This window comes from Globicephala melas, chromosome 7, assembly GCF_963455315.2.
Source record: "Globicephala melas chromosome 7, mGloMel1.2, whole genome shotgun sequence".
NCBI lineage: Eukaryota > Metazoa > Chordata > Mammalia > Artiodactyla > Delphinidae > Globicephala > Globicephala melas.
In genome coordinates, this window is record NC_083320.1 from 35,591,150 (window position 1) to 35,603,597 (window position 12,448).

A 12,448-nucleotide genomic window follows, 5' to 3' on the forward strand; every position below is an offset into this window, starting at 1 on the left:
TGAGTCACAGAAGCACGAAAGATAATAAGTGGTTATTATTATTTTACACCAGTAAGTTTTGGGGGGATTTGCTCTACACAGTGGGTAACAAATATACCCTCTAGCTAAATTATCATCTCAGCCAGATTCACCCATTTAAGTGCCTCATGCTTTTCAAAACATGCTAAGATTTGCATGTAATAAATTTATGTGCTTCTAAATTTTATTCCCATTTCTCATATTTATCCCTGAATAGCTAAAGCAAGGGCCCTGTCACACCAGCTTGAGAGTTACAAATATAGAAGTTCAGAACTTGAAGCCGGGACTTCCCTGGTGGTGCAGTGATTAAGAATCTGCCTGCCAATGCAGGGGACATGGGTTCGATTCCTGGTCCGGGGAGTACCCACATGCCATGGAGCAACTAAGCCCGTGTGCCACAACTACTGAAGCCCGTGTGCCTAGAGCCCGTGCTCCACAACAAGAGAAGCCACCACGAGAAGCATGCACACCGCAACGAAGAGTAGCCCCTGCTCGCCGCAACTAGAGAAAGCCCACGCACAGCAATGAAGACCCAACGCAGACAAGAAAAAAGAACTCGAAGCCCTTCAGAGCTACCAAGAATGTCACTTTGTTCACTTCCTGCCTGGGGAGAAAGAGAGAGAGGGAAAGGGGCTACCAAGTGACAATGGAAGTCGATTAGCAGGTGATTAACATGCCCTGGCATCCCTGATACAGACAATGTATATTTTTTAGGGCAAAGCCATGTAAGCCTTTAAAGGAGATAGTATGTCCCCTTTTCTGTGAACTGGAATATTGGAGGGTATGGATCTGGGAGAGGACACTGTGACCCACCAGTATTAAGCCCCTGAGATTCTGAAGCAGGAACAATTATAAACAAATACAATAAATCTTAAAAAGAAGGAATCTCTTATTTTCAGAGCTTTTAGTTTTGTTACAGGAGCTGTGTTCTTTGGCCTGACCAGAAATGAGTTCTACATTCCTTTTAATATATGTAAGGTGCTTGGTTTGTTGGGTACTCTTTGTGGGACAGAAATAACTCCTGGCCGAAAGAGACAGAAAAGCCAACTAGCCAGGGCAGTTTAGCTAATATTGCCCCAACTCAGAGACCAACTGGAAAAGGACATTGACCAGCTGGGAGATGGGGACAGCAGACATCTAAAGGGCAGCTTCTGACTTCAGAGGGTTCTAACGGAATTTTCACTTTTGAAATGGACCTGGCATTGCTTAGTTGTTTGTGGAATTTGGGGAAACTGCTATACGCTTGTTAGACTTTAGCTTCTTATGATTTGACTCTTCCAGAATACGTAAAATGGGGCAGCAAGGGGGTGTCTATTTATTTCTTTCAAACTTTCTTTGGCTTGGTTATAATTAGGGTTCCTGCATAATTACCTTGTGTTTCCCTCTGCCTGGAATGCCCTTCCCTCAACCTGTACCCATAGACTGCTGCCTTCATGAGCATATATTCCTGGGAAGTTTCCCAAGAACCCTTCCTCCTGCCACCAGAGTTGATCACTACCTCATTTGTGACATTGCTACTGGTGCTTATACCTCTACAAGATCATTTTCTATACTGTGTGGTCATTATTTGTTTTCAGACATCATTCGCTAGGCCGTGAACTCTTAGAAGGCTGGCCCTTAAGTTTGTTTTTTGTTTGTTTTTGTTTTTGCCGTGGATTAAATACAGACGCTGTGTCTTTCCTGATTTCCTTATCACACTCCCTGGGCAAGTAGTAGGTACTTTCCTAAATGGATCTCAACAACTTGCCAATTGTGGAGAGACAAAAGGCTTGTCCTTTGAATCTCTCTAGATTGGCTGGCAGGAGTCAGCTGGGATCGGTTCCCATCTATCGCCTCAGCAGGAGAGTCAGTGACTGGTCTCAACTTGCTATAAAGTTTCCAAGGGATATTGGTGCCAGGAAGCTGGTCTACCCAGGACTGGTATGTACTTCCCCTGAGCCCCTGGTAACAACATGTAGGTTGTTTTGCCCTCCTGCCCCACCCCTCTTTATCACAAGCTGCTTTCACGAGAACCGCAGGAAAAGAACAGAAAAGGGGCTGGGTCTCACTCCTACAGCACATCCATGGTGTATCTGGCTGTACGCAGTCCAACCACCCCTCTTCATGGGATGCTGAGAAAAGGGGCTACATGTCTACTGACTCTCTGCCTGTGTGTCTCAGTCTGTTCTGGGTGGTGATTATGCATATTTGACTGGGCCCTTTGCCTGACACCAGGTCATACCTTGGAGATCAAGTGATCAAGTAAAAATAAATAAGTAAATAAATAAATAAATACAAAGTGTGTGAGCTTGGGAAACAAATGATTCGTGTAAAAAAGCTAATTTTCAAAGGTCTCCATCAGCCCATGGCCATTCTCTTCTCTTCTAGATGCCTTACTGATGCAAAAAGCCAGAGAGGCAGATGCTGTTAGCTTGCCTGAACATGTTTTCTCACCTTCCTCGTTATTTTGATTAGAACTCCCTTGATTTCTGCTGTTGACCCCAGTCAGAACTGATTTTTGTATCCTATTATGCCCTCTGGAGGTGTGACAAACTATCAGGGTGATAACCCAGAGGACAGCAAGTGACTGCAGGATAATGAACTTAGTGGAAAGCTAGAACTAATAAATAAAAAAAAATTGTTTTACATGGTTGATACCTGCTAAATTTGTTGCCACTTCATTTAGAGGAATTTGGACTTCAGTATTCCGTGCTCCAAAATAAAATATTAGGAGAATCTCTGCCTTGGAGTCAAAAACAGAAAGTTCTCTCCATGACAAACATCTACCCCTTATCTTTATGCAAACTGTTAATCAGATTTGGAGTGTGATTGTTAGCTCAAAAAGGAAACCAGTAGGAAATATAGTACTCTCCCAGTGTATAAATCCATGTAAGGGTTATGCTTTGCGGTGGAAACATTATGTGTTGTCTAGTCACCATTTGAAATTTTAATTCTGAGTTGTGGTACTTGGCCAGAAAAACTAGTATAACAGCCTCAGAACCAGGCAAAACCTTATTCTTTCAACTCTAGAGCTATTTTGATATTGGTTTGTAACATATCTTTCTCTTAACAAAGTCTCTCCAGAATTCTATTTTATTATAAAATTCTCTAAACCTTGCATAAAACACTGTTATCTCTACCCAGATTACACAGATATCTAGAAAAGCGATTCATCATTGTATGAAACCACAGCAGGGACAAAGGTAGACTCTTTAGTTCCTGGGTCTCCTAATTCTGTTCTTTTGTCATATGCCACATATGACTTCACTGGCTTTATGGTTTAACGAACAAAAGGTTCAACAGAATCTTTGGACATCAAATGGCCTTCATGAAACAATGTCTTGATGAGTTAAGTAAAAACGAATCAGAAACACATGGACCCAACTTCCCTTGAAATCTAAGAGGGCATACAAATCAAGGCAAGGAGCACTTAACAAACACTGGGTTTGGGTTTCCTGAACGTGAAATGTTAAAATAATTAGCAAGGACTTATTGAGGCTGAAAAGTGATCAGTTCCAGTATTCCTAACTCAAAACTGAAATGAAGAGAGGCGGAAAGGTCCTAGAAGAGAAGGGAGTGGCCATGGGGCACAGGGAGACCTTTGAAAATTAGCTTCCCCCTCACACCACTTTTTCTTCTCTTCTGCTTTGATTCCCAGGTTTCAGCTGAAGACCTACCTAAAATGCTCTGAATTGGTTCGACACAAGTCTTTCTAGTTCCTTCTCAAAGGCAGGAAATGATGACATTTGGTAAGACAATGCTCTGTTCATTCTTGACTTGGAGATAAATTTCTATATTGGCCATTCAGGAAGTTTGGTTACATAATCAGGTTGAATTTATTTCTAAGGGAGCTGGACTTTTCAGCATTTCCCAAACCCAGAAAATAAATTCTTTCAGAAAGCACTGTAAAAAAGTTATAAGAAATAATTATTACCTACTATAATACAGATTTTGAAGTAGATCATAAGCTTGGAGAAAAAAAACAAAAAAATTGAATTGTTCGAAACTGAGAGACAGCGGTCTCTTTGCTTGATCCTACACTGTATCTGGGATTCCCAGAATCCCTGCTCTGGCCCAGATCTTCTCCTTTCTTCCTTGCAGAGGCCTCTGGGACTCAGCCAGCTTCCTATTCTTCCGCAGTTGCTTCCCTCCATCCTTTGTGATATTTTTTCCCTACATTCAAGTCTGGCTGCAGAATGCAAAGCGATTTCCCATCACTACTCCAGAATGCACATTATTTTTAAAGATTATTTTAGAGATTTTATTGGTAATCATCATGAGAAACTGACTAGGGCAACAAAAGTATTAACCATGGGGAAGTCTCAGAGCTGACAGAGTAATCCCTGGTCTCTTGGTTCCTGACTTTGTCAACCGAAAGTTTGACTGCAGTGGTCCTGCCTTGCCTCTTAACTCTGAAGGTAGATCTCAGCAGCCAAACCCCATTTCTTCAGGCCAAGTGTATCCTTGCTTTCACCATAGCCCTTGGCCAAGCCTGAAGATACTACCCAGGTTGCATCGTTAATATTTCCTTCTATCAAAGGGGGGAAGTTCCATCTCTAAAGCCCCCCCTTTTAAAAAAATAGTTTTTGTGTTTTTTTAAATTAATTTACTTATTTTTGGCTGCATTGGATCTTCATTGCCGCGCGTGGGCTTTCTCTAGTTGTGGAGAGCGGGGGCTACTCTTCGTTACGGTATGCAGGCTTCTCATGGTGGTGGCTTCTCTTGTTGCCGAGCACCGGCTCTAGGCGCGAGTGCTTCAGTTGTTGTGGCGCACGGGCTCTAGAGCGCAGGCTCAGTAGTTGTGGCGCATGGGCTTAGTTGCTCCACGGCATGTGGGATCTTCCCGGACCAGGGCTCAAACCCGTGTCCCCTGCATTGCCAGGTGGATTCTTAACCACTGCACCACCAGGGAAGCCCTCTAAAGCCCTTTTGATTAGAGGACATTTGTTCACTATTGTTCTGCATAGCCTAGAATTAGCCTCTTCGGTCGTATTCTCATGTACCCCCTCCCATTTATGAAAAATTAATTTTTTTTAGCCATTTCAGACCTATCAATCAGGAGCTAACTTAAATAAGAATATTTTTTTATCAAATAATATTTGTTATCATTTAAATATGAAACATTTCACTTACTCGTCTATATAGTATATATTTATGTCAGTTAGGCCCAAAATGTCTGGTACTATGAATTCAATGGGCAAGTGGTGATATAATTCTCTTGCAAACTGTGAAAGTATTCAGCAAAGGCCAAGAATCCTGGCTGAGGGGAACGACTTCATTAATTCATTCAACAAACCTTCTCACATTGCTTCCTCTGGGGTCTCCACTGATAATATTGTAGCACATGATAAAACATGACAACAATCTTTTGGGTTTGGGGAGCATTATTACACCATCTGACACTCCCTTAGCTGCAAGATCTTCTTTCAGATGCTTGTATCCATTATTTCCTTTCCTGCTACTATAATAATATGTCCCTTCTATTGAACACCTATTAGGAGGCAGTCATATGACTTATGTTTTCTCATTTAATCTTTTGACAACCCTATGAAATAGGTAACGTGAGCCATATTTCATGACTGAGCAAAGTGAGACGCAGAAATTAATTTGCTCAATATTGAGCCACTGATAGAGTGAAAGAGTCCAAATTTGAACCCAGATCCGACTCAAAAGCATATTGTATTCACCACATCCCTCTCTATTTTCTCAGTTGTTCTGAACAGAATGCCTAGAACTTTCAAAGAAAGGTGCTATATAAATCAGTTCTGATGATAGGGTAATCTTGGCCAGGAAAATCAATCTCACTATTTTATAATTATACCACTATGGGTTCACAGTGGTAGGGACATTTATGATCACCAAATCCAACCCCGTTTTTACCTAGACAACAACCCCCTATTAAAAGAATGTTGTCTTCAGAATGACACTTAAGGCAAAACCAAGACTGCAATCACATCACCCCACTTCTCAAGCCAGTGTGCTTTCCAATCTGTTTGCCATCTGATATAACCAATCAAATTACATTCAATCAGAAAGAAAAACTTCACCAAGAAAAAGCAACTCAGAAATCTAACTCAATTAAGCCCCAAAGCTATTATGCCTAAGGTCATTGCCAAAGTAACCATTTCTCAAACCAATAGATCTGGGAGACTAGTAAATATTTTGCATTGGGTTCCAATGGCTGTCCAATCTTTGAATACACTGTTGTTTTTGACAGCTGGAAGGTCAATATATAAGAAGGTAGGGTTACGATCTTTCAAATGTCCCCTGTACCAATGATATGAGCGCTTGTTATAGTGATACCAGTTGAGTCCTTGTTTTTCATTTTCAGTATATAGTTGGGTTTAGCATCCCCGTTCAGTCATCTATAACAGCTTTTGGATTGCTTAGACTCTGAGCTCCTTATCAGCCCTAAATAATCTTCCTGTGTTTTCTTTTTCTGTTTGTCCCAAGTCCTAGGAATTCAGCCTGTTTTCCTAGTTCAGTGTAAAAAAATGATAGTGCAACCACAATTATTTTTATTGAGGTCTTGTTATATGCAGACACTGTCCTAAGTGCTTTACATGTATTATTTCACTAATCCTTATGAAGTAGGTCCTGTTATTATTTCCATTTTATAGATCAGGAAACTGAGACAAAGAGAGGTTAAGTAGGGCTTCCCTGGTGGCGCAGTGGTTGAGAGTCCGCCTGCTGATGCAGGGGACATGGGTTCGTGCCCCAGTCCGGGAAGATCCCACATGCCGCGGAGCGGCTGGGCCCGTGAGCCATGGCCGCTGAGCCTGCGCGTCCGGAGCCTGTGCTCCGCAACGGGAGAGGCCACAACAGTGAGAGGCCCGCGTACTGCCAAAAAAAAAAAAAAAAGAGAGAGAGGTTAAGTAATGTTCCCAAGGTTAAACAATTAGTAAGTGGTTGAGCTGTTCTGTACTATATTATTTTACTTTCTCCCTCCATAAAAGGTCTCTCAGGGACTTCCCTGGTGGCACAGTGGTTAAGAATCTGCCTGCCAATGCAGGGGACACGGGTTTGAGCCCTGGTCTGGGAAGATCCCACATGCCGCAGAGCAACTAAGCCCGTGTGCCACAACCACTGAGCCTGCACTCTAGAGCCTGTGAGCCACAACTACTGAAGCCCGTGCGCCTAGAGCCTGTGCTCCGCAACAAGAGAAGCCACCACAATGAGAAGCCCGAGCACCTCAATGAAGAGTAGTCCCCGTTCGCTGCAACTAGAGAAAGCCCGCGCGCGTCAACAAAGAACCAACGCAGCCAAAACCTAATTAATTAAATTAATTAAAGAAAAAGGTCTCCCAGTTTTTCTTTGTTACTCCCAAAATACACACAGATATTATATGCCCCGTCTCATCACATTAAAACAAATAGAGTTTTGCTGGGAATGACTGCTACAAAACAAACAGAGAGTAACACAACATGAACACTGGTAAGTTACAAGGTTACAGAATCTTACAAAGTTCTTTGATTGTGATTTGTGGTCTGTAGCTTATGACTGCCTCCTGACATGACAGCTGGAAGACCCAATGATCTTCTGTTCTCTTCTCTCATTTCCCTGGGGATCACAGTTTTTTATTCATCTGTGCTTTTTCCTTGTCTAAAGAAACTGGGGTTAAAAAAAAAAAAAAGCTTGTAGAACTGACCTGGATGTAATATGATATGGGAAGTGGGTTTACATCCAAAAGAGCTATCAATAAAGAGACTTCTATGAGTAAAAAAAAAAAAAAAAAAAGTACCCTAATCCTATCTCATGGACTGATGTCTCCACTGAGACCCTCCAGACTTCATGGTATGCCCATCACCAGATTTCTGTGTAGTCCAGAATGATTGATCCCCTTGGGGGAGGAGGATGAAGGAATAGGAGAATAAGGAGACAAAGCAATATCCTTATGAGTTAAAGCATAATCAGCTTGTGTTCCTGTAGCATCTTACTGGTAAGAGTTGAGAGTGTACCTGGACTTTATTTTAAACAGGTCTATCACTTACCCTTGTGGGGATGGTAAAGGATAGATACAATTTACTATGGCAATACTGGCAATTGAACTTTTGATTCCTTGCCTAGCTGTTGCCCAGGGGTTGGTCTGTTGGAAGCAGGCAGGCACATTTCATGCAGAAATAAACTTCACTGTTTTTTATAATCTAGTATTATGCCGACACTTCTATATGTTATAAATAAAATCCTAATTAAAACCAGAAAAACCAAAGAAGTCACTAATGGGAAGACACATGTCTTGGCTCTGCCACTAATTAGTTTTGTGATTTTGGCAGATTCTTCAACTTCTCTGGGACTCAGTTTCCTAGTTTTTAAAGTGAGAGAAAAAACAACATTTCTAAGGTATCTTTTAATTCTGACATTCTTTGATTGATAGGAATCATGTGAATAAAAGGCTTTAGAAACTTGAAAATCTAGTACTGTAGGGGAATGTTGCTTTTCTATTTTGAATTTTATCAGACTTTGTTTGATTCTGAATTTTAAAACAGAATTGAATATTTTTCAATTAGCTTTCTATGTAGCCCCAAACACATATCTAATTCAGGAAGAAAAAAACCCTAGAAACTTGTTAGGGGAAAAAAAGCAGTGTTCTTCAGTTTTCTTAGACATTAAATGGCTCATTCAAAGCAACATTTTGATAAATTGTGTAAATGAGAGAGGAACATATGGATTAAATTTTCCTTGAAATACATATGTACTTAAAAATGAAGAAGAAAAAGTGCTTGGCAAAGCCCATTTGGGGTTCTACCAAATGGGAAACATTTTAAAAATAGTTGAAAATGCAGTTTTATCTCAAAATGCTGCCATATTCACCTACCCTTATTGATCATATATTTTAAAGTTTGTTATTTACTCTCCTTGTATTTATTTTTGCAGTTTGTTTTATGCCCTGGGGGCTTGCTCAATTTTGCTACCTTTTTTTCCCTTTTTTAACAGAGAGCATAGTCCATTAGTCACTGAAGAGCACATCACAGTATCTATTGCTTCCTGTGAGATTCCTGTTAATTGGACTTCTGTAGAGGTTTCAGTTTGATCTCTCCTGGGGTAACAACTGGCATTAATTCATATTGCTGTAATGAAAATTTCTAAGGAGCACTTTGTGGTAGAGAAATAAAGGGGATCTGGTCTTTGAAGATGTGGAATATGGTAAATAACTTTCCAGTAAATCATGCTATTGCAGTGGAAGAGCTTTGAGGGAAGACAAGCCCAGAGTTTCCTGATTATATATAATTCAAAACCAGATAATTCAAAAGACTTAGAGATAACATTCCTCCGGATGGATAGAAGAGTTGGTTTGTCAACAGATCACATAGTATAACTTGAAGAAGAGAAAAATAAAAAAATCTTAAAAATCACAGATTTCTGATCAAATTGGCAGTCCTTCTTAGATTTAGGGGTTGAATTTATCTCAGTAAAATGACTCAGTGCAATTTGTGTAATTACTTTACAGCTCTCTGCAGACACTGTGGAAGTCACACCTTGGCAGATAAATGTACAGATTCAGGTCACTTGGACGCTCCTGAAACCTGACATTCTGGGTAAGGTTTTTCTCCCCTCTCCTTACTTCTCCCCACCCCCTTCTTTTAATCTAATCCATTTAGCAAGAATGTTATTTTGTCATGAAAATACAAGGAAACAAGAACATTTTCTTGGTGTTAAAATCTCAGACCCTAGAAGTTGATACCATCAGATACAACATTCTACTCAGGATATGTCCAAGGCAATGATAAGATTTATTTTCATAAGATGGTAACAATATCTTCCTTATCTTTTGAGGCTAATCTTTAGAAAACAGGAATACATTTTTATTGTTGGGTTGTCCTTTTTCTTCTATAGTACTGAATGGTTATTTTTAATAATTATTTTTCCATGAATTCTTTATAATTAAAAAAAGTCCTCATTGGGCTTATATATTTTACCCATGCAAAACTGCAAATAGAATGTATACAATTTCATTAGCTTTGAAATGAAAAATGTTGTAGGCAATTTTGTATATCAACTCAGTAGCAGATACAGAATGACATCCTTGGAACTTCCCATTTGCTTGGTTTTATGTTTAAAGGCCCATTCAACATAACAGAGTATATTTGAAATATAAAGGAAGTAATTTTGAAATTCTTTATTCCATTTACTTAGGGAATATTATAAGTAATGTTATAAGATAAATTTTGATGTCTGGTAACCCAAACATGTAAAATTTATATTATTCTATTCTTCAGTCCTTTTGTTTGAAATGTAGTGGCATATTCAGAAAATCTGAAAGGGAAAGAGCAAATGTAATTATTTTGCTAATGGTATTGTGGGAAATTATTTCAGTTTATGAATAAAGGAAGCTAGGTACTAAAACGCCTTCCTCACTGTAAGGTGTTAATTTGTCATACTTAGGTCAGACCTCAGTATATCATGGTGGTTTGAAAACTTAGATTATTGTCATAGTTTCTTAGTTACTAAGAGAAATTACATTGTAAAAAACTTTATTGAGGTATCGTTTACGTATCATGACATGTACCAATTTAAATATACATTTAGATGAGTTTTGACAAATATATACATCTGTGGAACCACCATCTCTAGTCAAGATGTAGAATATTCATATCACCCCCCAAATTTCCTTTGTTTCTCTTTGCAGTCCATTCCCTCCCTTAAAGGTCCTTGGCAACCGCAGATTGACTTTATACCATAATAGATTAGTTTTGCCTGTTCTAGAATTTGATATAAATTCAATTATATAATATGTACTCTTCTGTGTCTGACTTCTTTCGCACAGCATCATATTTTTGAGCTTCATTCATGTTGCCTGTATTAGCAACATGTAGTTTGCTCCCTTTACTGCTGAATATGTTCCACTTTATGACTATACCACAATTTGTCCATGTGCATTTCGGTTGTTTCTACCTTTTGGCTATTATGATTAAAGCTGCTATGAACATTTATGCACAGATCTGTGTATGGACATATGTTTCATTTCTCTTGGGTAACTACCTAGGTGTGAAATTGATGGGATGTATGATAAATATATGTTCTACTTTTTAAGGAACTGCCAAAATGTTTTTCCAAATTAGTTGCACCATTTTATACTCCCGTTAAAAGTGTATATGAGTTCTAGTTGCTTCACATCCTCACTAACTTTCAGTATTATTATGATTTTTTAATATTGCCATTCTAGTGGTGTGTAATCATATCTTGTGATTTTAATTTGCATTTCCCTGATGACTAGTGACGTTGAGCATCTTTTCATGTGCATATAGACCATTTGTATATATTCTTTTGTGAAGTGTCTGTTTAAATGTGTTACCCTTTCAAATTGGGCTGTTTGTCTTCTTTTTGAGTCGTAGGAGTTCTTTATATATTCTAGATAAAAGTTCTTTGTGATACATATATACTGCTAATTATTTCAAAAACTTTTGGGGCAATATTGTATCAGGAAATATTATATCCCATCAATATTTATCTGTATATCTTGTAAAAAATAAATTTCCTCTCGACAACAAAAAAAGTAAACAACTCAATTCAAAAATAGGCAAAGGACTTGAATAGACGTTTCTCCAAAGAAGAAATATAAATGACCAATTAGGATGTGAAAACATGCTCAACATCACTAATCATTAGGGAAATGCAAATCAAAACCAAAGTGAGACACCACTTCACACCGATTAGGATGGCTATTATAATAAACAAACAAACGAACAACCCCAGACCAACAAGTGTTGGCTAGAATGTGGAGAAATTGGAAACTTTGTGCATTGCTTGTGGGAATGTAAAATGGTGCATCTTCTGTGGAAAATAGTATGTTTGATTTTTCAGAAAAAAATATAGAATTACGATATGATCCAGCAATTCCACTTCTAGGTATATACACAAAATAATCGAAAGCGGGGACGTGAACAGATATTTTTACACCAATGTGTGTAGTAGCATCATTCACAATAGCTAAAAGGTAGAAACAACCCAAATGTCTTTCATGGACAGATGAAAGGATAAACAAAATACGATATACACGTGCACTAGAATATTATTCAGCCTTTAAAAGGAATTAAATTCTGACACATGCAACAACATGGATAAACCTTGAAGACATGCTGGTGAGATAAACCAGACACAAAAGAACAAATACTGTATGATTCCACTTATTTGAGATACCCAGAGTAGTCAAATTTATTGAGACAGAAAGTAGAATAGTAGTTACCAGGGGCCAGTTGTTATCAGCTTAAAATAAGATGTTATAAATATACGATATTTTATGTAAACCTTATTGTAACCACAAAGGAAATAACTGTAGTAAATACACAAAAGTAGGGCTTCCCTGGTGGCGCAGTGGTTGGGAGTCCGCCTGCCGATGCAGGGGACGCAGGTTCGTGCCCCAGTCCGGGAGGATCCCGCATGCCGCGGAGCAGCTGGGCCTGTGGGCCATGGCCGCTGGCCCTGCGCGTCCGGAGCCTGTGCTCCGCGGCGG

The 12,448-nt window shown here is 39.3% G+C and overlaps 1 long non-coding RNA gene across 1 annotated transcript; it reads left to right on the forward strand.

The window, feature by feature from the left end:
* The first annotated feature begins 410 nt into the window (after positions 1–410).
* LOC132597561 (uncharacterized) lies at positions 411–9,551 on the forward strand. The gene is made up of 4 exons (XR_009564460.1): positions 411–682; positions 1,809–1,938; positions 3,656–3,746; positions 9,446–9,551. It is a non-coding gene; the product is annotated as an uncharacterized lncRNA (long non-coding RNA).
* The last annotated feature ends 2,897 nt before the right edge of the window (positions 9,552–12,448 follow it).